At 27.3% G+C, this 25,929-nt stretch overlaps 1 protein-coding gene across 1 annotated transcript in view; it reads left to right on the forward strand.

Annotated features, from left to right (window-relative positions):
* Positions 1-6,084: 6,084 nt before the first annotated feature.
* Positions 6,085-25,929, forward strand: part of LOC107450855 (uncharacterized) — a 78,826-nt gene continuing 58,981 nt past the window's right edge. The window contains exon 1 of the mRNA XM_016066769.4: positions 6,085-6,173. The gene's annotated coding sequence lies outside the window, so the exon portion shown is untranslated. The remainder of the gene's footprint in view (positions 6,174-25,929) is intronic.

The raw sequence follows: 25,929 nt of genomic DNA on the forward strand, positions 1-25,929 counted from the left end.
CTACAGAACTGAAGTAATTTCGTAGTTTTTCTAGAGTTAACTGCAAATTTTCTGTAGTGCAATCTTAACTGTAAAAACACTGCAGTTATTTTGCAGCTAATGAGAAGTAATTTCTCAGTAATTTATTTCGAAAAAACTTTTAGCTATTGTCTACAAAATTACTGTAGTTTAAGTGAGGTCACTTTAAAATCATAAATTTAGAAAAAACTGAAACTTTAAATCCGTGGTCATTCTGCAGTAAATTTGTAATAATTATGCAGTCATTGTTCCAGAAGTATACTTTCTGATGAATCTGCAGAAAAACTGCAGTTACTTGGCATTGTTGTAAAATTGAAGGAGTTTGATGTCTTCAATCTTGTTTTCCTGGCTGGTATATTAAATTTTTATAAAGTTTTTTCTTTTTGATTATATATTAATTTCTTACAATTAGGTAAAAATTCTAAACATATATATTGATGACGGAAATAACGTACGCTATCTATATTCACAATAGTTAAAATTCATAAAATACATGCTTGATTTATTTGATGTAATTATTTATAATTCAGAAGCGATACAATTTAATTAGTTTAAAATATACCTAAAATTAGGTATTTAAATATTTCTGTATTTTAATAATTTTATTAAAAATGTCGTTTTTATAAATTTTTGTTATTTATTTCTTTTTGACTTAAGAAAACTATGTTTGAGCAAAGTTTATGGTAAAAACAATATTAAAGTAAAGTCAAGTAGTTAATGTTAATTAGTTATTTCTTTTATTCGAATTCATACTAAGCTAGGATTATTGCAGAACAAAAATTATACTTATTTTTTTCTAATCGAAACAAATATATAGTTTGGATTTTAAACAAATTTATATCAAAAGAATTTGCAAAATTTAGTTTGAAAAAGGGTGTTTAATCCAGATTTTTTAGCTTCAAACGTCTTCCTCAAAAATTAATTAATTTCACTTAGTTTCAGAAATTTGTCTTAAAAAAATTTAGGCAATTTAAAACAATATTCCCAGGGGCCCCCATCAGGGGGGAAGGTGGGCGCACGATGCGCCCACTTAAAGCTTGGGGGGGGATTTTTACACTAAATAAAACGAATAGTTTGGAGGGGGAATTTAGACGAGAGAATTTTTTTTTAAGTACATAAATAAAAGAAGCAACATAGCACTATTTCCAACAAGTTAACATGGAAGGGGAAAGTTAGCAAAAATTTTTTTGGGGGGGGATGAATGCGCCCAAGTGCTTGGGGGGGCACTGAATATACCTTTTTTATTGCTTGAAAATAAAGCTTTATAAATTAAACGAATAAATTTGTTCGAAAAAAAATAACTCATAGTATTTTCAATTGAACCTAAATGAGCATAATATTTATAAAACTGCTTACTTTAAAAATTCGTTTAGGGCACCTTACTTTTAAAAATTAAACTTAAAAGAAAAATGACGAAACTTAAGGGAAGGAAAAAAAATTCAAATCTTCAGTGATAAGGAATGTTTCATAAAAAAAAACTCGTAAGTAATAATGCATTTAATTGTTGTTTTACCGTATGCAATCAAAACAATTGGATAACCATAAAATGCTGCTATTCAAACTGTCAACTCTGAAAAAAAATTTTTAACTGTGTTTTCACCTTATTTGATTTAACAAATGAAAACTTTATCCTCGCCAACGAGACCCAGCTTATGAAAGTAATTAGTTCTTTGTAGTCGTCTTGACACAGGACTGTAGCCGAGAGGGTTAATCGGTCAATCTCACGACAGATGGGAAGCGAGTTCGAATCCTCAGTTTACACAGAGTCGATGCTCACAGCGAAAGCTTTCAAAAGTACGATACTATCTAATTCGATATTTAAGTTCAACAATCGTTAAGATTAAAAGAAAATTCCTATATAAGGCTTTCATTCAAAAGGAATTTTTTTAAACAAAAACTATAGTATTTTCCATCGCTTACGATAGATGGCACCACTAAATACAAACATTTTGTATATTAACAATAAAAATTTTGACTGCAATTTACTGAAAATCGCTCAAATACGAGTTAAAATCACTTAAGTTTGAGTGAAAACGATCCACTCAGGTAATACTGAAAGTCACTCAAACTCGAGTGAAAATAACTCAAGTTTGAGGGAAATTTTTTTCACTCAAATTGAGCTATTTCCATATAACTCTATAACTTGAGTGATTTTAACTCAAGATGAGAAGGCCGGTTTTTTCTAGATGAAAAAGTTAAATAGCACTCAAGTTGAGTTATTTTCACTCGTTCTTTTTAAGAGAGTAACCATCAATTTATTTTTTCGTTCCTATTGCAATTGTTTACTGGGTGTTCTGGTTTTCAAAATTATAATTCTGATTACCACATATTTAGTGAAAATATAAAAGAGAAGAGTAAATTTTATGCAAATAAATGACTTTTATGCAATGCTCTAAAAAGTCATAGTAAAATTACAAAATTTTACGACATTAACCAAAATTTAACGCATGTTATAGAACTTTATTTTATTGTTTATTTTACCAAAAATAGTACCGAAGCACTTCAGTAAAAATTATCGAGCTTTTGGTATTTCCATAGAGCAGGAAACACGAGAAATTTTACAATATGTCTGAAGTTTTGACCATACTTATTTTCTCAATGACGTTAACGTTTAACGTTAATTTAATAAAGTTTAACGTTAATTAATTTTTTGTCACAGAAATTCATAATTATTTTTATGGGCAACCATAATATTTGCTAACTTTAAAACGCTTTAAATGAAAACAAACTTCAGTAGTATTATATATTTTAGTTTTATAAAATTGCATAATTCATTATCTAGTTACAGTCAAACTAACAAATTGTAAAGCTTGTTTGACAAAAAATGTTTCAATTTATGTTAAAAGGCCTTCGTCAGAATTCTTTTACTAAGAGCATATCTAAAATTTAAGGATTAATTTATCTGCAAAATTTTCCAAGATTATTAGAAAAAAAAGTATTCAACAATTCGTAGACATTTCATTCTTTCATAAAGACTTTAAATCCCTACTTTAATTCTATTTGTTTAAAGTTGAATTTGTGTAGATAAACAATAAAAGAAAGCAATGCAAAGTTCCATTAATTGCATAATTACAATAACAGATGTTGTTTTTTAAAACATTGCACAATTTTTATTCTTTGTGTGCAAGGCACTCATGTGGAATATTTTTATTTTCTTTGTACGGGAGATTCCAAGCACACTTGTAAAATGTCACTGCAGAAAATAATACTTAAAAATTAGAATTATCATTAAAATGTTATTCTTATTAAAATTATTGTTTAATAAGCATAACATGTTCTTTTTAAGCATCAATTTTTTTAAATTTCTCTGTACTTGTAATTTAACCATAATGTGTTTCCTTAAAAAATACTTCTTGTTCATTCTTATAGAAATACTATGTGTCTTATTTAAAGGGTGTGTAATATTACTTTTTGTTAATTTTTAGAGAAAAAATCCTCGCATGTTAAAACAAAACAAGTTTTCGAACTACTACAGTGATTAGAACATAATACATAATAATCACTACTTGACTATGTTTTAACAATCTTATTGATTGAAAAGTTGTCGCAAAATATCAAGAACCTAAAATTCTTATTTAGCCCCTACATTTCCTTCATTACTGTAGCCTCAGTCATATAAAAAAATTTCATCATTTTGTTTTGAGTTTTAAGTTTATAGTATAATTTATAAATAAGGGTGAATCTTTATAGAATAATTATTAATTCTATTAATTAACTAAACATTTTACATTAAATGTTTTATTGAACTATACTAATGGTAGAAAAAATAATAAAGGTAAGAAAATACGATAAATATTTTAGGAAATGAAAGAAAGGTTTACATATTCCTAGTGCTACTTGTGATCGAATTATAAATGCGAAAAATAAAAGGGAGTTAATTTTAATGTATAATGTGTAAATAAAGATAAATCTTTACAGAATAACTATTAAAGCTTTCGATAAAAATTTATTATTTAATAAGTGATTTACTGAATTATTAAATTTATCCTGAAAATTGACTAAATGGAAAAAAGAAACAATTATTTTGAAAATATATTATTTAATAAACTGAATATATTATCGTTTCCCAATTTTGCTTAAGAAGATTATGAATTCAATAATATTTCCATCACCCCATCTTATAATAAAGTGCAATTTGCGGTTGTTTATCAAACGCAGAAAATTGAAAATCAAGAGAACTGAAAGGGCTCTGGATATAAAGCGAGCTAATTTTAATGTATAACTTATAAAAAAAAAAGAAATCTTTACAGAAAAATTACACTGAGGAACAAATATTTGATTGCAGTTAAACTAATGCTTGATCTAGTCTAATTTGGGTGTGGGGATTGCGAATCTTAAAAATGTTTGCTACTGATTTTTTCAGAAATTTATATTTCTATTCGAAACGTACAAGTTTAAAAACGTTACCTATAACAGGGAGACGTATAAATGTTGCGAAGAATTTCTAAAGAAGTTTGGGAATATCATCGGGATTAAAATTGCTTAGTAACTTATGCCCGGTAATGTCATCCGCAGCTAGGGACTTTCCCGATTAGGAACTGTTCCATCATGTGTTTCTGAACAGGTCATAATAGGAAAGCGCTTCTAGCCGCGCACAACGATATTTCAAGGCATGGATTCCAATGAAGTTTTAATCTTGATGATGTTCTTTAACTCTTTTCAAAGTTTGTCACTATATTTATGTTTCGGTCTGTTCTATATATCGTTTTTAACCCTGTAAATTTTGACAAAAAGTAGACTAAAAATGTAAATATGTACTGAAAAAACTACAGCTTGGAGAGAGAAATCGGTTGCAGACCTAAAATAACGATGTGAAAATATCCAATGTCCGTTAAAGAATCTCTTGGAACAGAAAACAAAAAAAAAAAATTACATCAAATTGTTCCTCAGTGTTATAAGTATTATCCAACTAGTGAAAAAACATGATTTTGGGCAAAACTTTTGAAACTAAATTTATAATAAACTTAGTACTGTATTCTTAGCTTTCTGAAAATACCAAATTTTTGCTTGTACTACAATTATTTACGAAGTTATAGGAGTTTTTGTACAAGGTGATTACGATGGATACACTGACGATTTTAAGTCTTTAAATGCAAAATCAGATTTTTTTTCTTCTATATTACACCTCCTTAAGCACGATATCTCATGTTGTATTTAAAATAACTATGTACAGTTTTTCATGAGTGTGTATGATTATAACACATATATTTTGAACTACAGATCAAGAGAAGAAAGTAAAATTTCATTTTTAATGCATGTCTTTATACAAAGACAAGTAAGGAAATTTTTAAAAATTTGCTATCTTTACTACATTCATCCATAACTCAGTATATACACTTGCTTTCAAATATAGTTAATAGCCTTCTAAAACAATCCTTTGTGCTATCTTTACTACATTGAACCACAACTCAGTATATACACTTGCTTTCAAACATAGTTGCTTTCAAACATACTTGCTTTCAAACAAGCCTTCTAAAAAAATCCTCAAAGGACTTATGGTTTTAGACAATATAAATGTTTTTACTGTGTTTAGCGGATATGCAAAAAATGCCCTATTTTTACCTACTTTTACCTTAAATAATAGTACTAATTGTTTTACTAGGTTTATAAGTTTCTATGCATGATAATATAAATAAACTAGTTTTTTAAAATTTTATATTATTTTTAAAAAAAATTATCCACACTAGTCGAATACCTTACTCCATAATTTCAATATAATTTCAACAAAAAATAATTAAAAAAAAATAATTCAATATAATTTCAATAAAAAATTAATATTTAATTAAGATTTTATTGACCAAATAAATTAATCTAGGACAAATACTAAACGGAAACAACATTTCAATTATCATAAAATAAAAATATTTATTAAAATAAGTTTCCTTTTTGTATTAAGCCTATGAAATTCCCGTTTGGCACGTCACAGCATGCGATAATCAAGCGGCTGAAAATAAATAGAACTACAAGTACACGCTCTGAGTTTTAAGTTTCTTTGTCAAGATATACTGTGGCTCCATCTACAGGGCCAGGCCAAATTCATGTCTTTGGCCGGATAGGAGGTCCTTCCATACCGCATCCGGCAATTGGTACGGGAGGATGCGAAAAGATATGTGAGGAAAAAACAACTTTCGTAGTAATTGATTCTTCTTCTAAAGGTAATTTTACTACTTCTTCTTTTGGAGTATTTATTGCTTTGCGATTCATCAAACTAATTGAGAGTTCACCTTTTTGTTTTCGCTTTTTTTAGAAACTTGTTTTAAATAAAACGATAAAATTAATTTTTATTACAAAGTTTTAAAAATTGTAACGTATTGTAATATTAATATAATTTTATGTGGAATTTGGCGTGTTTTAAACAAAATTTCGATGAAAAGATTTTTTCTTATTTTTATTGGTACTTTTTTTAATAAAAGATATTCTTTTTGGAAACGATAAAATTAATTTTTACTGCAAAGTTTTTAAAAATTGTAACACATTGTAATATTAGTATAATTTTAATTGGAATTTGGAGTGTTTTAAACAAAATTTCGATAAAAAGAATTTTCCTTATTTTTATTGGTACTTTTTTTTAATAAAAGATATTCTTTTTGGAAATATGTTTGAATACCAAAGCTTATGAATAGGTACAGAAATAAATGAAATATTTTTTAAGATATTAGGAATATTTTTTGTAAAAATATGCCTGAAAAATTATTAAAAATACAACTTTATTTATATAAAATAAAATTTTTCGTTTAGATTTTAATAAATATAAATAGTAAAAACGTGTGAACCATATTTTTCTATTTAAAATACCTTTTTTATTATTTGAAATACTTTTTATAAATTATGTAATTTTAATACAAAAATTATTAGAGGGTTCTAAAAAATTACAGATAAAATATAAATGATAGTTATAAATACGATTGAAACAGTAAGACGCGTTTCTAATTAAATCTCTCGTTTAACTTATATCACCATTAATAATTCCTCCGACAATTATTTTATAGGAAATGGCCATGATTTGAAATGAATTAGTTTCTTATTTCGGAAGGAAGCATTTTATTTGTTACGATAAGTTCCATTACGATAAGTTTTCACTAGCATTTAGTAATAGATGAAACTAAATTATTTCTAATAAATAATTTTAATATTGTTTTATATTGTGATAGATAAAATATCTGAAAAAAATGGCATAAATTCTTTATAGAACTTGATACATTCTATATTCTTTATACATTCTTTATTTAAGTTTTATCCATAATTATAAGTTGAAGGTTTTAATTTTTATGATTTCATGCACAGTCAGAGAGTACAAAAAGAGTGCTGACGGTGCATGTTTAAATCAAAATGAGACAGTTTATATTCGAATTTATATTATGAATAGCTGGTCCAACCTCATCAATGTATACAAGTTGATAATTAAGTTTTGTTTATTTTTATAGTTAAATGATAAAGTGATTTAATAGTTAATTTTTAAATAACGAATAGATAATATGACAGTTTATATTTGAAACTGTCTGATTTTAGGGGAATCCAAATAATGCTGCGAATGAGGGTAAAAATCATTACAGAAAAATGTTTTTTTTCCTAATATATATATTTTCTTTTATTCAAGAAATCGATAAATTGTAGTCATATTCACTAATTGTGTATGCAAATGTTTTGGAATTGAATATTTTAAAACCAAAACACACGAAATCAGAGAAATATTGAAACTAATAATTTTTTTAATAGCTAGTTATATTCATATGATTTCATTTCATTTGTATTTATATATGAAAGAAAATTTATACACAAAGATTCAAATTGAGACTTGTTTGAATTATGCGAAAATGTTCCTTTCCAGAAAAATTGTCATATGAAACACTGAGAAGAGTATTTTCAAAAAGACTATTCAACGACAGTTATTACTATTTAATACAAACCTTTAGATTTTAAGTAATTGTATATTGTTTTTGCTTTAAATTTAAAATAGTATAAGCGGCTTAATACAGCGGCTTAATACTTGTATTAAGCCGCTTATACAAGTAATACAAATAATGCGAAGTTATATCTTTATTTCTAATACTAGCTGCTTTTTTCGCGAAATGTAAGAAACATTCACTTGTGACAAACAAATGTCAATAAAATACAATTAAAATAAAATGCTTTTCTGTTTTATTTTTGTGAAAATAAACCTTTAAAAGTTCTTTGATCTAAAAAAAAGGGAAAGGAAATCAAATAGTCAAAGTTATAAATTAACAAATACTTTTCATTTTCACATTGAAGTAATTTATAGCTTATGCTATTTTAAAACGTAAAATTATTGGTTGTTATTACTGAATTAATTCATTTAAAACAATAATTTAAAGCTTATTCAGAATCATTAGAATATTTTCAATCAGAACGTTAAATATAAGTAATTACTTTTGATCTTTCCTAATCCTCCAAGAAACGTTCAAAGTTACCGTTGAGAAATATTTTTTTGAAGCGTTGTAATATTGCTTTCACTTATAAACTATAAGCATATTTAAAAATGTTAATGTCTCATTAGTGCTTAAGCTTATGTTAGTTTGGGAAAGATGATCTCTAGTCTAATAATATCATTAAATAATAAGCCCCCACTACTTTTCCCAGTACTTTATTATTTTCCGTTTCTGTTGTAACCATTTGTTTCGTTTTATTAATGTAATGTTATGTATCGGAGTTTTTTTCAAAAATTTTATATGAAATAAATGTTTTGGTTGGTTATAATTAGTTTCTAATACGCAGGTGGAGGATTTTAAAGATTGTTTACAATAAAGTTTCAAATCACAATTTTTATGAAGCGTACGTTGTTTTCTGATATTTGCAATAATGAATAATTCTTGTTTTAAAGTAAGCAAAAAAAGAGAAAGAGAAAGGAAATTAATAAATTAAAAGCCTTTTATTTCATGCGAATCCCCGAATCATTGTATTAGCAAATCGTTAAATTAATGAATCGGAGAATTATCACCTCGACATTTTTTTATTAATCAGTGATTGAATCTAAGATGGAATAATGGTGATGAAAAATGCATTCTAGTCTTATTGACCAAGAATTGGAAAACGGTAGAAGGAGTAAGACATGTTTGGAAAAAGATCCTAGAGAAGGTCAGGGCCCACGCTGGGTAGTTGAGCCATTAAAGAAGGGATGGTATTTTTAAATAAGCAAAATATGTTCATGAACTCTTAATTTGTAGTACGACAGAATTACAAATGATATATTTGTATTTTTATTGTAGTTGTACAAATGATACGAAGAAGGTTTGAATAATCAACTATTTTAAAAATAAGTAAAGACTTTGCTTAAATCTTTAAAAAAAATAAAAATACAAATCACCAAAAGGATGATTCTGTTCAGGTGACAGAGAAATGATAAAGACTAATATTTTAATTAATTAACATTAAAAGTTAAAAAAATAACGGTAATATATTTCTCTTAAAAAATTATATTTCAAAATTAAATAAAAAAGCACACAATAAATACATTACATTACTGCATAAAGATAAACAATTATACTAATGCGTATAATTTTAGAAATTAATCGGGGAAAAAGGAACTTAAAAATTTAAATGAAGCATTTATTTATTGTTTATATCCAAATAGTTTATTTCAACATTAAAATTTTTTTCTATAATGTATATTAACGCAATTTAATAGTCATTTTTACGCGACATCTGATTTCACGACGCTTCTCGAATCTCAAGATCACCTCGAGACACTGCAACCAAAATTTCAATACTTACTATAATAATTTTTTTGTGTCTTTTAATAGCAAATCTGAAAGAAAATAAGCAAAAAACTAAATTCGAATGGTAAAAAAAAGTTTCATATTATAATGGAATATTATACACTGTTAGAAATTTCTCGGAAAAAAAATCGTTATATAACAATTTATTTAACTGTTATTTTACCATATTCAAACAAAGCAATCAAGGAATCATAAATAAGATGGTATTCAAACTGTTAACTGTGAGAAAAATAGTTTATTAACTGCATTCACCTAATACGGTTAAACAACCGGAATTTTATCGCACCAGCTTGACTCACGTAATGAAACCACTTAGTTCCCTGTAAATGGGTACATATTATGGCCGAGAGGGCTAAGATGTCAATCTCGTGATAGCTTGCACTTCGCAATTTGTGACCCTGGGCTGTTAGAATACGATACGCAAAGATAGCAGCACCATAAAGCTACTAAACTATTTCCTGTGTCCAATAAAAATTCCGTTTTTACAGTTTTGAAACCATATTGTAAATTGCAAATGATTAAAAAAAAAACCATAAATACGAAACTATACAGTTTTTAACCATACTAGTAGTAAACGGTTTCAAAATCGCTAAGTTAATGCTGTTTACCGTAAACTTTATGGTTAATTGGATGGACTGACAGCTGCCGGCTATTGTACCATAATTTTAGAATGAAAATTCTAACTGTGTATTTAAAAAAAAAAATCACGAAACAACTTTTAATACCATACAGAAGTTATGATACACGTGAGTTTCTTAAATATAAATGAAACAGTTAGTTAGGAAATATTAATATTAAATTAAAAAAAAGTAACTCATAAAATATAAAATGTCTCAATTATCAATTACCCGAATTAAAAATTTAATTAAAATTAAAATTGATTGTTTGATTTTTGATTGAAATTGAAATTTTGAGTTATATTTCGAGGAAATCCACAAAAAACTCCTACGATTAGCCTGATGGTAAGGAAATTTTAAAACCGTGACCCTTTTTTCACTGAGGATACTTTAAATCAGCTCTGTGATTGATGCGAGCTGGGTGCAGAATTCATATCAACCAGCCATCGCTGGGGTTCGAATCCGGGTCAGCTTATTGGGTGGCGAGCGTTCTAAGCTGTTAGTCACTATGGATTACTATGATTGGTGTGGGCAGGCAGCAGAATTTGCTTAACTAGTTAACGCCGAGATTCGAACCTGAGTCATATCAGTGGGAAGCGAGCACTCTGTCCCTTGAACTACGCAGCTTTAGCTTTTGATTATGAATAAAACTTCTGGAACTGTCCTCATTTTAAGTCTTACTTATACTTATATGAGTATATGTATATATAGTCTTACTTATATCATTTTAAGTCTTACTTACTTATTTAAGTGTAAAAACTATGGAGGAATCCTTAAAAAAATATCTGTCAATATTAATTACTAAAATTATATCTAAAGTCAGATAATAACAAAAAAGATAGAATATTGATTCCACAATTAAGTCGAATCACTATTCTATTTATATGGCGTTTGAAATAATTTCTGGAAAATATGAGAAAGTGTAGAAAATAATGGTGAAATGATTTGAAAAAGATAAAATTTTTTTTTATCAAATTTGATTTACAAAAGCAATTAGTGATTAGTATGCTTTTAACTACTTACTTATTCGGCAGAAAATTTTATTTTATATAATTTAATAAAAATACAGTAGCTTCGTCAATATATTTTTATGTAGATGAAACATTAGGTCATTTTCAATATAATTAATTAGTTATAATTGAAATTCTATGCTCAAATAGTTAATAACAATTTCTCATGATAAATGAGACGAAGTATTCAGATTCATTTTCTTTTTAAAACAGACAATAAAATTGCAAGGATAAAGATACCTTAGTTCATAGTTTTAGCAAGAGATGGCGTATTTATCTAAAGAGGAATTAGCATGATGAAAAGCAATAAAAATTTTATCTGTAAATTTAAAAGGAGACAAAGCGATACAGAACGCTATATTTCGTTTAAAATGGTTATCTTGAGTTATTTTAGTATATACATAAAAAAGATAAAAATAAATTTTATAATTTAAATAAATTTTAAGACCTTGAATCAATAATGAAATGAAACTAAAACACGTCATTCTAGACCTTTTTTAAATAATTTCTAAGGGTAAAATATGGATCAGCTAATGCTTTTGTGCTTATACATGCTTTTTTTAAAATTAAGATTTTATTACTAGCATAAAACTCTAATTTTGATATATTTTTCATAAAAAAGTTTTAATCAGAAATTGAGTGAAAAAAAACTTAAATTTTATATTCTGGCTATAGATTAAAAAGCACCACCCTCTTATTAATATGCAATTCTTAATTTATCAAATTGTGTGATTTTAAAATTTTTAAAGTAATTTAGTTACTGCAATTTCAAGCATTTTATTCAAACACAAATCTAGAATCCCTTTTTACTTTCCAAGAGACAAAATTATTTTAAATAATAGATGCATATCAATACGACAAAAAAATCAGAATGCATATTTTATGTTGAATTTTGGATAGGTTTGATTTTAAACCTTAAAATAAATGAGTAAATGTATAACGAAATGGACTAACAATGTAGAAGCTGAAGAAATATCAATTACCTTTTTTTCCCCATAATTTATAAACAATTATTTCTAGATAGAAAAGAATAACTTTTAAAATTTTTCAATTGCAAACTTAAACATAATTGTAATAAAAGATCCAAAAATGAGGAAATTATTTCTACCAGCAATAAACGTATTGAGCATAAATAAGATGCTTCTTGACAGTACGTCACGTGAATAATTGAAATTTAGAATTAGATTAGAAGTCCAATAAATTGGATGAACTGGGAAGTGCAATAAATTTTCATTTTTTCCCATAAATTTTCTCATCTCAAATAAAAAAATTCTCCTTAGGACATATAATATTTTTTCTGGGTAAAATATTTTAAAGAAATTATTTAGATATTATTACAAATGTGGATACTTAAAATTATAATTAAAATAATTTAAAAAAGTGTTTCATACTTTTAAAAATTGTTTTAATTTTTTAGACTTTTATTTTTTACTAATTGCAAAGGATTTTTCAATGCTTATGTATGAATAGTTAGCATTTAAAAAATCTGCTTTCACAATATTCGTGTCTGCAGTATAGTTATTTAAATTTATTTTTAAATCCTATCCAAGTTTTAAAGAGAAACACTATTCCAGACAGTTACAAAAATGACGGGAACAATAAACGACAAAAATATACGATAAATTTAAATAAGTGCTCCACTGCATGTAATACATTTTCAAATAATTCCATATCGTTCGTAAACACCAGTTTTTCGAAATTTCCCAGCAATATTTCCCAAAGGAAAATGCTCGTACATCTTATATTTGTTCTTAAATGTTTTGTTCGACAGTAGTCCTTTGAGATTTTCGCGAACTCATTGTTAGTTTATTTTATTGCTTAAAAATTTCAATTCAAGAGGAATTCATTTCTTGCCTCGTAGTAGTTGAAGTAATGTTTGCAAGATATCTTTTAAATATTTCAGTGTAAATTTCATTTCATAATTTTAAATTTTAGAGAATGAAATAGGAGTTTTTTGGCATGATTAATTACATGATCCATTTATTTCTCTAACTATATGTATATATATAATGCCGATAAGCAGCGCTTTTACATTTAAAGAATTTGCCATTATTCACTTGCATTAAGTAAATTAATCCGTGGTCAAAATTATTTACTAAAAAATTCCTTTACAAAAAGATTTCCTTTGCTAATTTAGATAATTTTTCCATGATAATTTTTCCATTTCGGGCAAATCCGTGGTTAAAATTATCTACTAAAATTTTTTTTCTTTGTTAATTTATATAATTTTTCCATGTGCAAATCCATGTCGGGCAAATCCGTGGCTAAAATTATTTGCAAAATAGGCAATTTATGTTTCTCTTTTCAATTTTATATTTTTTCTTAAATAAATATTTATTTTTTTTCTAAAATTATTTATGGTCAACTTTTTAAATTATCCAGCATAATATTACCTTGCTCACATCCATTTCGGACCCATCCTTGGTTACGAACAAATCAATGCCCAGCATAACAAATCACTTCAGCAATGCAGTAAGAACGGCACTTTAAATTCTTCTAGTTACACTTAATTTGCGCTTTTGTTTTCATATTTTGTAATCCGGCAATCTTGTAGCGAAAATATTTTTAAATCATTCTTGAAAAATTTCCCGTTCATGTAAGTACATCTGATTTCGCTATTCGCTTTAGGGATTTTGTTTTATACTGTTTTTTCCTTTTCTTTTATTTTATTTTCTGTTTTTACGTGTTATTTTTACTTATTGTGTTCTATTTTATTTGTTGTAATTTTTGTAAAAAATTTTTTTTTGTGTGCTCCTCACACTATTGTATTAATATATTTTGCTTTGGCTATATTGATACAATACCAGTAAGCACTCTTTTTTGCGGATATAATGGTGCGGACTGATGAAAAGATTATATCTTTTATTTCCTGTTTTTTTTAAAAAAATTTCATCATTTTTTTTTTAAATCAGTTGTTTATTATTTTTTTAATTATTATTCCCCCCCTTTTCATATGTCTTCCTTTGTTTTATCTTCATTTTGAACATTGTAGTGGTAGATTCTCTACAGTACTCCCCCACCAGAATTATATCTGTGATAGAATTCGATGAACGAATACCACTAGTTGATTCATTGCTGTTCTGTGAGAAGCTGGGAGAGCTATATTAAGATCACCGTACTTTTTTTTGAGTGCTGGTCGTGAGAGCTGTATTAAGTTCAAGGTCGTGGTCGAGTCTGTGTTAACTTTTAGCAGTCGAGTGTATACGTTGCGTGTGATCGAGACTGAGAAGCAACAGCGTGAAGAGGACAATGTCGCAGTCACAAGTAGCAAGTCAACTGTTCAATGTGGACCATCCATCGAATTAGGCGTTTTTCAGATCGTAGTGGGCGTTACTGTCAAGAAAGGCGTGTTCAGATCGAAGTGGGAGTTTCTGATAAAGTAGGCATATTCGCATCACGTCCGGAGGTCACCAATGTGGGGACAGTAGTTATCGACAATGTCAACTTTCATCTATGAAAAGGTACCCCCTCATAGAATTGAGTTAACACGTGTTATATACTAGTGAGTTGTAATTTTGTAGTGGTAGATTCCCTACAATTATAACGAAATTTTTACAGTATTAACTAAAATGATTCAGTTATTTTACAGTAATTATTCTGTAAAAATGAAGGTAAATCAGATTGAATGATTCATAGATAAAAATGAATTGTACAGTAAGAAGTGCCGTAATTCGATCTGGAATTTTGTACCTTGTTTGTAAATTATAAAATATGAGAAGATTTAAGAAACTTAATCTCAGTACCCATAAGAGTTTTAATTTTTCGCTTTTACTATTTCGGAATAAATAAATAAATAATATTTTCTGGAATTTAAGAATTATAGGCCAAAGAATATTTTTACTCTTAACTCGAACTGCGAAGCTTTTCTATTAACACAAATGAAGAAGTGATATCCATAATAGACACTGTTAAAAAACATAATGGACAGTGCTATTTTTTACATATTATAATGGTACAATTGTTATTATAAATCAATATTTGTTCCAAAACATTTTAATTATTGCATATCTTTACACTTGAAGTAAATATAAATTTAAATTATCAATATTACATAAACTAATTCTAAATTAACCATAAAGCAGCAATGTGGGATCCGTTATGAGCACCACACATTTTATTATTTATGTTTTTTAATTTTTCTTATAGTATGATATGTATCAGTATATTCTGTTAGAAACCATATGTTTCATTATTCAGAGAAATTTCATTGCGCATAACAGTGAAAAGAAAACAATATAGTTGAATGGAACAATAATGAAATAAAAAAAGCTTGTGCTTAGAAAATTGCGATGCGGGTTTCATCATCATCCCTGCTAAAATACACTTAGAAGAAACAGTATGGACAAAAACTACCAAAATCTGGTAACATTTACCATGTTTCAGGCTCTATGGGAACACCAAAAAGCTTGGTATTTTTTACCGGATCGCCGTTTAACGATTTTTGTAAAATTAACAATGAAGCATGGTTTTATAATAGGTTATGAAATTTGGTAAATCCGGGAAAATTCGGTTATTTTTTCATGATATCTTAGGGAATGGCACAGAAATCATTTACTTAGTTTATATTTATTTTTTATCTTTGTGATTTTTATTAAATGTGTGGTAATCAGAGCTAGCTACAATTTTGAAGACGAGAATTTCCAGTAAATTGTTACCCTATGAACGGAAAAATAACCAAATGCATGGTTTAAATACAGTATATTTTGGTTTTTATTACTAGAATTAATTCTTTTTACCGGAAATGTCAGAAATAACATAGAGTACGGTAATTTTATAATAATTTTTTTCTCCTTGCACCAAGCTTTAAATTTTGAAATATTTCTCGGGCTCTCTTGCTATTTTTTCATATAGATAAATATTTTGGTTACTAGCACCTAATAGAAAGGTCAGCTGCTGAAAGATAAGAAAAGATGAAGAAAAACGAGCTGAAAATTTTAATGAAGTCAAAAATAGAACCAACTTCACTGTTCCAAAGCGATAAAATTAAAATTAATTAAATGAAAAAATGACGATTTTACGAGAAACGAAATATTTAAACCTAAAAACTATTATACAAATGTAGTAAAATTTAATTTTTAGGTTTGTGTTTTATAGATTACGTAGTAATTTAATTACATATACATAGTAATAAAGAAAACCCTCAATGAATAGGCTAAACATTAATTACACCCAGAGTGTGCCGACTAAAATTGAATTCATTTTAAAATCTCATACATAACTTTAAACATCGTTATAATAACTATAATTAGCCTAATCTAAATCCGGATAACAGAAAAATACCCTTTTCTTCATATAATTAACTTCATAAAGTTCCTGGCATTTTCCTTTTGCCCTTTAACTTTAATAAAGTAATATTCTTTCATAGTTTCATCAAGAAAAACCACTCAAAAGAAAGCGAAAATAAGATAACTTTTCTATGATCTCAACCATTATCATCGGAAAATTTCCACTACCATTTCATAAAAAAAAGTTCTACTGTCTCATCATGAGGGTGGAAAGATAGATAATTCCTCCGTGGCTCCATGTTTGAAATTGTAAGTTGTCAACTGTGATGTATCGCGCGCAGTTGGCGAGTAAGAATGAGTAGAATAAAGTACAGTAATAATGTGGTTGTTCTAGGGCGTAAAAAAATATTGAGTGATCGAGGGGCATCCAAGCATATTTGGCACGCCCCACACATGCATGTTATTGGTAAAGTCTCGCTATTTTTGCGCCGGAGATATCTGATGACAAACGTTGGCGAGAAAGGTAAAAATTTCTCTTTTTTTTCGTACTGTAATTCTCTTATTCAAACGGTAAGTAGGTTATGGGGTATTCCCAGCAGTTAAAATAATGCCTATTTTTTTTAAAAAAAAAAGTTAGTTTTTGTTTAACACTAGAAAGACTGAAATACCTATATTGCCCAAAAGCAGTCAAAATGACTGCATTGTGAAAGAATAACTAAGGTATAAAGAAATGTGTTTACAATTAATTTTTAATATTTTTGATATTATTTTCAGTTATATAACAAGTTATTAGTGAATATTAACAATAAAAATGATTATAAAAGTCACAATATTTTAAGAAATTGTGTCATTATATACATCATTGTTTTTTAATTGAAATTAAAAAGCAGTCAAAATGACTTCCATGGGCAAACTAGTGTTAAACAAATCAAAAACTTACTTTATTTTTTAGGAGAAATTAATAATGATAAAATAAATTTCTATTGTTTTAATTAAGAAAAATTAGCATAGTAAAAATACATATAATTATTGTTCATTTTTTATTACTATACCCTATTTTACCACGTTTATATAAACTTGCCTTCGTGTATGTCTGTCCGGGTGGAATTTTGTAATCGATTTTAAACTAACTTCCCGACTAGCTACAAACTTCAAATTTAGCACACAGTTCAGAATTGGATGACAATGCATGAAAATGAAGAGAAAAAGGACATGCAAAGTAAAATAAAATTAAAATTTAAAATTTTTTTTTTCGAGATTGTCTTTTGTTGTCGATTCCATTATTTCAAATTATTACGTGTCAGGTGAAAAGATTTTTGTTGTCGGAGTATTTTTATTGGCTGAAAAATCACGTGGTAGGATCCAGTTTTTCCTCATTCATTTCTAGATTGATTTGGTTGTCATCAGCATAAAACTAATGAAAGTCGTAAAGGTATTCGCGATCGCAACGAACTATAGGGGGCGTTGTTGTATGAGACGCTTACCTGCGATTTCCATATGAACCGTCATTCAGTTACTCTGGAGACGTCGTTAATGTAGCGTGTAGCATTGCAACGTTCCTTCTTTAATGTGGCTTATTAAATTTAAAAAAGAAAAATGCTTGATCTTCTTTCTTATGCAAACGAAAACAAAATGGTATCTCTTTTTATTAGAGAAGGAATATCCAAAACACATCGGAAAAATATTTGTACATTAACAGAAAAAAATATGTATATTCTTATAAGAGTTAAAACCAAATGCCCGAGAAATAGTATTACTAAATTTAATGATATAACATGAAAGGCCCACTTAAACTTTACATTCTATAGTTTTAAGAATCATATTAGTTCAAAAATTAAAATGAACAAAAAGTATACATAAGCCTCATAATTTTATGAAATTTAATTTTGTAAACAACGTTTTTTGACAACAATTTTTATCAAAAAATTTCAAGTTTCAATAAAAATCATTATTTAGAAACTAAGAAACGTAAAATAAAGAATGCTGACGAAACAAAAACAAAAAAAAAAAACAATTCTTTTTTGTCGCCATTTTTAGTGCTACGAATATTCGTCTTTGGGATTTGCCAAAAACAAAACAAGATGCAATTTTATTTTTTCAGGAGGGAAATATTTTACCGAAAAAACGAAAATGTACCAATTCCCACAACATAAAACTTTATCTTGGCAAACGTACGTTTTGGAAATGTTATTTCATTTGGAATCTTATTCATCAGAGTTCATATGGCGATATGATTGTTTTGAATCTATGCTAAACTCTATATCGGCTCATTTTCCACCGAAATCCAATTAACTATTTTGATTTTAAATAAAGTGTTTTATTTTATGAACTGTCGCAAAAATTTTAAGTGTAGATTGGCGGCACTTAAAACCGCCAAATCTGTAGCGGCGGTGGCGTTAATACGTCGTAAGTACCGAATTTTTATTCCATACTTTTCTGAATCATATTATTTCAAACATTGGAATATACAAGAAGTATACATAAACAGATAATGTTATACCATTTAATTTTTCAAAAGTATTTTGAGAACAATTTTTATCAAAAAATTATAAACTAAAAAACGGAAAATAAAGAATTCTTAGGATAAAAAAAAACGATTTTAAGAATTATTAACATTGAAATAAAAACTTTCATATTGTTTCTTTTTTTATTATTCTTATAGTTCTTAATCAGACGTAAAAAACCATTCTGTAGAGAACCATCATCAAATGAAAAAAAAAAATATTTACAAGCAAATTTTTTATTGTAAAAATCATTGCACTTACCTGATTTATGATTCCCGGAGAATTCCAAAATGATAAGTTCCTTGTTTGAAAACTTTATTCTCAAATAATAGATACATAGTTTATACCTTCATTACTTTTAGATAACATACTACACAGCAAAATTTTATAATTTATATGAATTTGAATATGTAGCTAAAAACAGAATAGCTGAATTCTAGTTGAACTTATTCTTTCAAAATTAAAAAAAACTTACCAAGAAAACGATTTAAATTAATTAAGAATCAGCACAAATGGCACTATTTCAAGTAACTTGGATAATTTTTTATTGTTGTTTTCCGAATTATATGGATACAGAAATATATACTATTCTATAACGAAGAAGAATATGCTATAACTATTACAATTCTGTATGTTCTGAATTCATATTTATTCACTGGAATGACGAAAGCAATGTTGACTTCACTTTAATTCGTAATGAATTGAAGACAGAAGAAATGCATTTTACCTTAATACACACATCTGTAACAGTATCCGAAATCGGAAGTCATCAGTTGCAAGTTTGTTGATAATAGAAATTAAAAATTATTGAGGAATTTTTCTTCAAATGTTTGGCGTGTTCTGTTCCTGAAAGATTTACTAATATTCTGGAGATTTTTTTCAAGTTCTTCGGCCTTTTCCTTAGGGAAATTTTGTTTCTTATTTGCTGCTAAAAAATGGCGTCTGATTCAGTCAATGACTTTGATGGAACTAAATGAAAACGTGATAAATTTATGTCCGATATTTACAGGCTCCCGCTAGACGGCGTACTCGAGCGTTGCGATCGCGAATTGCTTTTTTATAAAGATTTTTGTGTCCCTAATTTAAAATAAAAGTTCCATTACTTTAGTAGTGGTCTTGTAGTAGTCTTGACTACTCTTGACTAAGAAAAATAATCTAAATAAAAATATATATTTTTAAAAACCACGTTTTTTGTAGTGAAGAATAATAATTAAAAAATAATAATTTTTTAAAAATATAAAATAAAAATTAAAAAAATCATAGTTTAAAATAAAAAAATTCAAAATAAAAAGTAATATTTTTAAAAACCACGTTTTAGTAGTGGAGAATAATAATTAAGAAAAAAATTGAAAAACGAAAAACGTGGGGCGCATGAAATACATAACAGTACATATGCACATACATATGCACATTTTCTTACATGCACAGCCACATATGCATCCACATACATATGCATATACAAAAGCATATTCCACATCCACATTCAGATACAATTACAATTACTGATATACATACACATATTCTCAAGAGCACTCATACTCACACTAATATAACATTACTGTTATGTATTTCATGCACCCCGCGTTTTTCGTTTTTCAATTTTTTTCTTAATTATTATTCTCCTCTACTAAAACGTGGTTTTTAAAAATATTACTTTTTATTTTGAATTTTTTTAATTAATATATCTAATTTTTCTTACTGTACTCAAAACCGACATTTTTGATGAAACGTTCTCGCCAACTCTTGGAGTTTAAACCTGCTGCCAAAAGACAGGTTTTTCAGATTATTCTTCGACAGTTTGTGGCCTAATAGCTTAGAGCTTTCTTCTACCTTAAAATACAAGGACTCTTATACATGGACAAGCTTTCATACACTTATACAAGGACTGTGACTTACTATTTTCATCCATTGAAAATTGTTCAATTTCGTAGCCTGGAATAATATATGAATTATGTACAGGAAAATTAGACGAATCTGTTTAATGATTATTCATTTTTTATTACTTTGGCTTAATTTTAATTAGTATATCTCATTTTTCTAACTGTACTCAAAACTTAAATTTTTGAATTTTTGATGAAAAACATTGGCGAGGACAGTGTAAATAAATTATGTATACGAAATAAATAAATTGCGAATGACAAAATAAGACTAAAATAGTATAAGAGAATTTTGATCAAAAATCGTGACGAGAATGGAGACATTTTCCATTTTGCATTTTTGGTTGTTAAGCCTGTGAATAAAAGACAGATTCTAAGCTTACTCATTAATTTGTTTTGTTGTTAAATATATTTGTTGTAAAATGTATTTAGAACCTTGTTCCCTTTCAAAATATACAATGACTTTCACTTAGTATCGTTATCATTCATTGAGATCTTCTAAATTTAAATAGTGTAAAAAAATAAATCAATTATGTAAAGGTAAATAAGACTAAAATGACAATTTTCTCAGAGAAATCTCAATTAATTAAAAAATGTTACTTAAAAACAAGAACCCTTCATTATTTTGATAAAATTACAGATAGTTTATCTTCTACACATTGGAAATTATTTCTACATTTTATCATTTTTATCATACTTTTTCTACATTTTATCATGTTTTTTTATATAGGAAATATATTTCGTATTTTCATTAACAAAGTTATTTATTTATTAGCATATCACATATTTATGAATTTATTAAACATCTGAAAATTAACAAGTTAAATCTTATAATTCTTTATAAATAAATGCAAAAATTTCCAATTCAAATGGTCTTAAATTAAGATGAAGTAAGTGTGAAATTAAGGAAAAATATACAGAAATATTATCCTTCGATTATATTTAAATAGTTATAGTTACAAAAAGCATTGCTTTAGAGTCACATGGAACGTTGCTGTCATACTTTCTAGGTCGAAAATGTTATTCTCGCGTGATAAGTGCTTGCAACTCAGATTTCCAGACGGATTTTTCGTTGTTAAGAATAACAAAATGATACATCTACATATTGTTACAAAAATGCAGTTAAAATCTACAATTTTTTATACTAAAATATTCAATATTTTAACGTAGCTCTCATGTTTTATTAATTTATTAACCTTTCCATACAGAAAAGAAATTAAAAAGTGTTCAAAAATATTTTTTTCTTTTCACATTCTTTAGAAAATAAACGAGACAGACATTTTTGTAAGAGTTATTGGTTATTACTACCAGAAAGTTAATCTTTATTTTTCTTTCTGAAAAAAATAAAGTTAAATAAAGTTTCTAGAAAATAAAAGAAACGGAAGATTAAAAGAGTGCTTCGAAATTAAAATTTTTGTTTCTTTGAAACTAACTATTGATCGTTTTAAACCTAAGCAAGTTTGGTGGTTTTATTTTGAAGTAGTTTTCCTTTGTTTTGCTCTTTTCTGTTTTCCTTCGTTAAGTGTAAAACTTTCATTTTTGTTTAGTTTCATATTTTCATAGGAAAGAATAGTTAAATGAGAAGAATATAAGGTATAAACCGATAAAGAGCTAGGAAAGTGTTGTTATTTTTTCAGGGCAGTGCAGCTTCTGTTATTGTACTTGAATGCAATAACAATTTCCAAAACTCTGATCAATATCTCGCTTACTTTTGTTGCTGCAATTATTGAAGTATTTCTTTATGTTTTAGAGATGCAATATTACAACATGTTTCCATCATATCATCTTGGAAATACGAAATTTAGATAACATATTTTAGGATAGTTATTTCGTCGTTCTAAAGACCAGATTATTTTTCACGGAACGATGATATATGTAGTTTAAAATCATTGCTTCGCTTCAAATGTAGGGCACTTAAACTATGGCTTATTTTATTTTTCTTGAAGACAGAACTTCTAGAAACCTTGTTAAAGGATGATTGAGTAATTTTACTATAATTCTTATTGTAAAAATTACGGTATATCATATTTTTGTTCTGCATTATGTTCCAATAAAAGTGGATTTTACCTCGAAAAGTACTGGCATCCTGAGGGATGGTACTTTTTGCCGTTTTTTGATTCTGAATTATTTACACTGTGTCGTCTCTATTGCGCAATAAAGTATAGAGAAACAGTGAAGAAAAATATTACACATAAAGAAACATCAAGTAAATGAAATATAAAACTGCATTAGTCAATAAGAAAGTGGGAATTAAAAGTCATGAAAATAAAAATGTATTGATGGTTCCATATGTTCAACGTAGGATGTCTTTTGAACGCTCTGTCTTCACATGGAATAATGCTTTTTTTTAAAAAAATATTAAGTCATTTTATTAACTGTGAGTTTGCGAAAGTTATTCAATACTGTTAATTCAAGCTTAACTTATGTTTAGTTAGCAGCCTTGTCATAATGTAAAAAAGCTGTAGGTGTGTAAAAATGAAAAGCATCTGTGATCTAATTTTATGACATGTAAAAAGTTCGATCAACGTAATATTATCTAGGCTCATAAAAATTTGTAAAAATCGAGAATTATGCATTGATTTTGGAAGTTTTCATCCCGGGTAAAAAATCGTACCAAATTGGCAATTTTTATAAATGTTTAATAACTTTAAAACATGTTTATAACGGACAAATAATATAATTGAAAAATATTATACTATTTGTCCGTTTTAAAGCCTAGATAATTGTTTACGGTAAAATGGTATACGCTGGGTGAGTTTGAACAAGATGGTGAAACTTTACTGGTGGATAGGACTTATCTACGCGATATTCGTCAAATATTCGTCATAGAATGAATGTTCGAAATACAAACAGGGAAACGTTGAAAGGTAGTTTTCCACTGTCTGAAGAATCTTCACTATTACTTAACTCAAGAATGGGAAAAGATGCTTCTGAAAAATTTTTATACTTTCTTAACGGAAATATGATTGATGTATAAAGAAATTGCCATAAAAAAGACGTAATTGATGCACAGAGAATCGCTCACACAGATGATCTAAGAAATTGCACAAATCATCCGTAAGCTTCCATGTAGGCTTTTCACATGCGGTACACGAAGAGACGTATAAAAAAAGGACCATCTAAAATAACTTTTGATCCAATGATTGGATCTTCATGTTCTAGGACTCAATCTTAATGATTCGAGGCGGTGACCTTAAATATGCTTATTAACTAGTGCAGACGATATTTTAAGTTACAAAGTCACAGACAAAAGCGTACTTTCTCTGAATAAACATGTCTTTTTTCGAGAGATTCTGATTTTTAAACTCCCCCCCCCCCCAAATATAGGAGGCAACCGCAAACTTTGAAATATGGTCCGCTTTGTTTGATCAAGAGATCGGTTCAAAGTTTAAACCCCTTAATGTTAGTTTAATTTTGAGCGCATATTGTCATGTCTCGAGAGCTTTTTATGCGAATTGAAAAGTTTTTGCGCACGATTATAAACTCGTTTATTCAAAGATAATTACATGTAATCATAACTTTTGGAAAATATGTATTATTTTTTATTATTTTATTTAATAATGATTGAAAAAATTAAATTGTAAGGCATACAATTTCTTACGTAATTTTAAGAGCGTAATTTTACTACGTAAAATACAAATTTTGAACTAAATCGAGAAAATTGTTCTTGAGAAATCAAATTTTAAAAAAGCCGTGTTATTAAAATTCGATAATTAATTTCATCTACGATATTTTAATTGGTCGAGATCATACTTAACTCTCTCACAGATTAGTGTAATATCTAGTACACTGTGAAAAACTTCGGATAAAATTACGGCATAAAGTTGCAGCACATTGGGTACATTATCTGTAAAATCCATTTTCCCGTAAAATCCATTTAGCCGTAAAATCTATTTTTACTGTAAAATATTATAACGTAATTTCAACAATAATATTTATTAAATTATAGTGAATTAGTTATTTCACGGAAATTATTATTGTAAAATGTACAGTACATCAGAATTTTTTTATTCCGTAACATGTTCCGGTAAAAATATCAATGTGATAGATGATATATTTTCGAAAATGGAAGTTTTGATTAAAGTTATTTCAAGAATGTAATAAGGATAAGTTATTTACACTTTGCTTTGATTTCGTGTGAAGTTTAGAATGTTACTGGGCAAAGTAAGTATTAAGTTATGAGTATGTAGTTAGTAAGTTATGTAGTATTTTTCGAATAAATTTGAAGCTAACCATTAAATTTTCATATGACTTCCATAAAAACTTTAAAACGTAAAATGTAATGGTAATTACGATTGTGGTCAGTTGTAAAAAACCGCAACGAAAATCTGGGTTTTCAACAAATTTTCAATGAGGGAATATTTTATATAAAAAACATTAATGTGATCGATTAGTAATAATTAGACATATTGGATTAATAATAATAGCTTCTTCGCACAAAACGAAGTTTTGAAATGATGTGCCATAAGATAAAAAGAAAAAAGAAATTTCGATCTACAAAAATGAATAAATTAAGTATCTGGCTGACCCTAAATTCTATAAGAATTTATTTTAATTATTATAAGATAATTTTGCATAAATATTTCTGTACTTACATCGCTTGCTGCTATGTTTTCGCATAACGTTGCCAAAATAAGTGTCTCAACCTTGCTTCTGTTTCAAAATAATTTATCTAGACACAATAATACTCTTTCTGACATTTTTAAACTGTGTTCTGTCAAAAAAGACTTTATTAATAAACGCAGAAAATATACTTTTTTGTTGCCGTTCATATAACAAGAGTAAAATAAAGCTTGAAATTAGCTAGAGAATTTTTATCATCGGGGAAATTCACAAGCGGCTTCTCACTGATAATTAAATTTGGAAATTTTTTTTCCTTCCATATTATGAGTTTTCTCAAGAGCTTTTTAGCATTAATTGAATTTAACTTTCGAAATACTTAAG

Source organism: Parasteatoda tepidariorum, chromosome 6, assembly GCF_982258835.1.
Source record: "Parasteatoda tepidariorum strain Cologne lab strain chromosome 6, Ptep-v5.0, whole genome shotgun sequence".
NCBI classification, from domain to species: domain Eukaryota; kingdom Metazoa; phylum Arthropoda; class Arachnida; order Araneae; family Theridiidae; genus Parasteatoda; species Parasteatoda tepidariorum.